Here is a 5,501-nt window from a genome sequence, read left to right as displayed (position 1 = left end):
TATTGTTTTAGACTTCTACTTCTGTTTGGCTTCCAACTTCTATGTAATCTGAGTTTTATGGGACTATTATATAAGTAGATTTGAGACGTTTTTCACAGGGAATTAAGAGGGGATTATGTTTTAGATTGTGTTTTGCAAGAAGCGAAGGAGATAAGGAAGAAGACCGATTTAGCACACAGCAACGAAGAGGAAGCATATATTCTTGTGATTCTTGTTTCGTTGTAACGTTGGATGCTAGTTTTCTTGCTTTGACTTATTTACTCTTGTGACGTACTCTGTTTTAATATAATTAGTTTAGTTGTTATTTTCTTGTGTTCGTTTATCATGATTTCATATGAACCCATGATGGCGATAAGTTCTATTATGGGCTAATCGTGATCGTGGGGTTGCAACGGATTTATTATGGAATTCTTTAGTTAATTGTTTAATACTTTAGTGTGTGATGATTGCATGATATCTAGTATTGGTTGTGCGTATTCGTCTTATGTGCGTCACGAACATATAAGATAGGGTGTTAATCTCTTGTGAAGCGACAGTGGATCTTGAGATTTAGAACTTGCCATGCTAGCATAGGTTCATGTACGTTGTGCATGATTAGTGGGTAACTCTAACAGTTTTATTTGCCCTATGTAATCAAAAGGAATAACTTGTGCTTAAATCGTTGTGTTGTCAATTTCTGTAGACATATAGGAACTCAACATAATTGATGACTATTCAACTTCTATCTTAATTGTGGATGTTTGGTAGAATGGTATTAGTACAATGAAAGTTGGCTTTTATCAGTTTTGTGTTATTCGATTAATATCATCACTGTCACATGCTAAAGGTAATAACTATGGCTATAGAAGGAAGTAATAATGAAGTTGTGATCTCATGAGTGTTTTATTATTGATAAATTGCAGTGTTAGTTAAGTGGTTAATTAAGTAGTTAATTATAGTTAATATTCAACCAACCATTTTAAGTGTTATTATCTTAACATTGAGAAGTAATCATACATTGGTGAGTGAGTTAAATTAGACAATAACTTAGTCTGAGTCTCTGAGGGAACGAATTAGAAAGTATTCTATATTACTTGCGAACGCGTATACTTGCGTGAATATTAGTGCGTGATTTCGCCCTAACAAGTTTTTGGCGCCGCTGCCTGGGACTCGGCGTAGTTGTTTAGTTTATGTACTTACCATCATTGGTCATTAGGACTCAGTGATTAGGACGTAGTAGTTAATTACTCTTTTCGGTTGTGTTTCAGGTACTTTAGTACGTTTATGCAAACTCGTTCTCGTGCTCGCAAGAGGACCTTAGATACAGCTGAGGAGAAAGACGAAGTTCTTGATACACCGGGGAAGTTAGATTTTGAGGATTCGGATTCAGGAACTGAGCAGAAAGAACCAGTAAACATGGGAGATCATATTGTTCAAGCTGATCCAGCTCTTATGGATTTTTCTCGGCCTAAAATTGATGACATTCAGTCAAGAATCCTTCATCCGGCTATTCAAGCTAACACCTTTGAAATCAAGCCGGGCACTATTCAGATGGTGCAGAATTCTGTTTCTTTTGGAGGAGCGGCAACTGAAGACCCCAACATACACATAAGGAATTTTGTCGAGATCTGCAGCACTTTTAAGTATAATGGCGTGACTGATGAGGCTATCAAGTTGAGGCTTTTCCATTCTCACTGAGGGATAAGGCTAAAGACTGGTTACATTCTGAACCAGCTGAGTTAATCACTACGTGGCAAGATCTTGCGCAAAAGTTTCTGGTGAAGTTTTATCCAATGGCAAAGACTACTGCTATGAGGAGTGCTCTTACTCAGTTTGCGCAGCAACCTACAGAATCTATGTGTGAGGCTTGGGAACGCTACAAGGAAATGTTGAGAAAATGTCCACATCATGGAATGCCGAATTGGATGGTAATCACTGGTTTTTATAATGGTTTGGGGGCTCAATCTCGGCCCATGCTCGATGCAGCAGCTGGAGGCGCCTTATGGGCTAAGAGCTATACTGAGGCGTACAATCTTATTGAGACGATGGCTGCAAATGAGCATCAAAACCCAACTCAGAGGATGACATCAGGCAAGGTAGCAGGTATTCTGGAAGTTGATGCAGCCACCGCTATTGCAGCCCAGCTCCAAGCGCTATCAATGAAGGTTGATTCTTTGGCTACGTATGGAGTTAATCAAATAGCTATGGTTTGTGAGCTTTGTGCAGGTTCTCATGCTACGGATCAGTGTTCTCTTGTCAACGAATCTGTTCAGTATGTGAATAATTATCAGCGACAACAGCAGCCTGTGCCAGCAACCTATCATCCTAACAACAGAAATCATCCAAATTTCAGCTGGGGAAATAATCAGAATGCTATTCAGCCACCATATCAGCAAGGAGTGAGTAAACAGTTTAACCCACCTGGATTCCAGCAACCACAGCAGTATGCTACAAGACAATCATATCCTCAACAGGGAAGTGCAGTTGCACCTACTAGTGCTGATTTTGAGGAACTTAAGCTGTTGTGCAAGAGTCAGGCAGTTTCTATCAAGACCTTGGAAAATCAAATCGGTCAATTAGCCAATGCAGTGCTCAATCGTCAACCTGGCACTCTTCCCAGTGACACGGAAGTACCAGGCAGGAAGGAAGCTAAAGAGCAAGTCAAGGCTATTACCTTAAGGTCTGGAAAAGTAGATGATGCTGAAAAGGCAAAAGAAGTCGAAGCTGAAGTTCGAGATGAAGAATCTAAGCAAAGGGAGAAAGCGGCGGAACCAAGGAAGACTACTGTTGAACACACTCTGCCTGAGGCTAATACAGGGAAGAAACAGCTCTATCCTCCACCACCTTTTCCTAAGAGATTGCAGTAACAAAAGCTGGATAAACAGTTCGGGAAGTTTCTGGAGGTGTTCAAGAAACTTCACATCAATATACCTTTCGCTGAGGCTCTGGAACAAATGCCTAGTTATGCGAAGTTTATGAAGACTATTCTTTCAAGGAAGGTGAAACTGGATGACCTTGAAACCGTTGCTCTCACGGAAGAATGCAGCGCGGTTCTGCAACAAAAGTTACCACCAAAACTGAAAGATCCAGGAAGCTTCACCATTCCTTGCACCATTGGCAATCTAACTTTTGACAAGTGCCTTTGTGATTTGGGAGCAAGCATTAATCTGATGCCGTTGTCGATCTTTAAAAAGCTGGATCTACCTGATCCAAAACCCACATACATGTCGCTACAATTGGCGGACCGTTCCATTACTTACCCAAGGGGCATAGTTGAGGATGTGCTCATCAAGGTGGATAAGCTCTTCTTTCCTGCTGATTTTGTTATTCTGGATTTTGAGGAAGATAAAAAGATTCCCATAATCTTGGGGAGGCCTTTCTTGGCAACTGGTCGTACCTTGATAGATGTGCAAAAAGGAGAACTTACTATGCGGGTTCAAGATCAGGATGTGACCTTCAACGTATTCAAGGCAATGAAATTCCCTACAGAAGATGAGGAGTGCTTAAAAGTGGATGTGATTGATTCTGCGGTTACTTCGGAACTCGATCACATGCTAATGTCTGATGCATTGGAAAAGGCCTTAGTGGGGGAATTTGACAGTGATGATGAAGATAGCAATGAGCAATTACAATATCTGAATGCTTCTCCCTGGAAGTGAAAGCTAGATATACCATTTGAATCTCTTGGTACTTCTGACCTCAAGAACGCTGAAGGGAAGCTCAAACCATCAATAGAGGAAACGCCTACCTTAGAGCTCAAACCATTACCTGAACACTTGAGGTATGCCTTTTTAGGTGATTCATCTACGTTACCTGTTATTATTTCAGCTGACCTTTCAGGTAGTGAGGAAGACAAGCTCTTAAGGATTTTGAGAGAATTCAAATCGGCTATAGGATGGACTATAGCAGACATCAAGGGGATAAGTCCCTCATATTGTATGCATAAAATTCTGTTAGAGGAAGGTAGTAAGCCAACTGTGGAACAGCAGCGAAGACTGAACCCAATCATGAAGGAGGTGGTGAAGAAAGAAGTTCTGAAATGGCTAGATGCAGGCATCATTTATCCTATTTCTGACAGCTCGTGGGTGAGCCCTGTACAATATGTTCCTAAGAAGGGAGGTATCACTGTGGTCGCAAATGAAAAGAATGAGCTCATCCCTACTCGAACAGTTACAGGATGGAGAGTATGCATGGATTATAGAAAACTGAATAAAGCCACAAGAAAGGATCACTTCCCTCTCCCATTCATTGATCAAATGCTAGACAGATTGGCGGGACATGAGTATTTTTGTCTTCTGGATGGGTATTCCGGGTATAATTAGATTTGTATTGCACCAGAGGATCAGGAAAAGACTACCTTCACTTGTCCATTTGGCACATTTGCTTTTCGTAGAGTTTCGTTTGGGTTATGTGGCGCCCCGGCCACCTTTCAGAGATGTATGATGGCTATATTCTCTGACATGATTGGAAATAACGTCGAAGTGTTCATGGATGACTTCTCCGTCTTTGGACACTCATATGATGAATGCTTGAATAATCTGCGCGCCGTACTCAAAAGATGCGTGGTGTAACACCCCCAGATCCGGGGTCGGGGATCCGGGTCGTCACGGTCTTTCTTTCCACAATATCACTTCACTTAATTAATAATAAATAACCTTATGCTGTGACCCCACACTAACACACACCACAACCCGTTATAGTCTCAGAGATGAAATTTAAATAAGTACAAGTCTTTGAATCCACAATTTAAAAGTTATTACAACCCAAATGATTACTTGATAAATTTACAGTTAATTGCCATTATCTGCCACAAGTTATAATTATACATAATTGATTCTCAAAAGTAGATGGTCTGATCTACAATAGATCTACCTCTGCAGCTATAGCAGCTACAACATCAACGGGAAGACGCGGGACGCTTCCCACGCGCTTGCGCTGGGTCTGCTGGAGTCTGGCCATCTTTCCTAACTGTTGTTGTGTGATGAAGAAATAAAGCAAGGGTGAGCAGCAAGCCCACCAAAATAATATGTATAATGATTTACAATATATGAGCCTACTCATAATACTCATGAAAGTCTTGGTCAAAAGAAATGAACCAAGTTTGATATCTTAATGCGATGAAGTCGCAAAATATTCAGTATATACATATATACTTTTCAAAATATTGGAAGTCCTCTTTCATGCATAATATACACAAAGTCCCAGTGTATAACTGTATAAAATATATCGTTGCAAGGTGATCTCATATATCTAACCTTGTCTCAACGTTTTTCTGAAAATCTTTGTCATTCATAAGACAATTATTAATTAGATATAGTTTAAAAGATGAGGTTACCAAATACCCCAATATACTTATATCTTTCCCAATACTACTTGAACTACCACCGTTCAAGTTATAACCAGTTTCAAAGGTTCATCACATAGATGAGACTACAAGACAAGATTTGAATAGATTCAATCTTTGAATATCATTATAAATAATGAAGTTACGAGATACTTCATTAAGTCCCGATATATAAATA

The 5,501-nt window shown here is 40.0% G+C and overlaps 1 non-coding gene across 1 annotated transcript; it reads right to left on the bottom strand.

Annotated features, from left to right (window-relative positions):
• Window positions 1–1,787: 1,787 nt before the first annotated feature.
• LOC141687581 (small nucleolar RNA R71) lies at window positions 1,788–1,894 on the bottom strand. The gene has a single exon (XR_012561075.1). It is a non-coding gene; the product is annotated as a small nucleolar RNA R71 (small nucleolar RNA).
• Between the last annotated feature and the right edge of the window lie 3,607 nt (window positions 1,895–5,501).

The sequence above is a fragment of the Apium graveolens genome, chromosome 9 (genome assembly GCF_009905375.1).
Source record: "Apium graveolens cultivar Ventura chromosome 9, ASM990537v1, whole genome shotgun sequence".
NCBI classification, from domain to species: domain Eukaryota; kingdom Viridiplantae; phylum Streptophyta; class Magnoliopsida; order Apiales; family Apiaceae; genus Apium; species Apium graveolens.
Note: the sequence above shows the minus strand (reverse complement) of the source record. Positions and strands in the feature narration are given on the sequence as shown.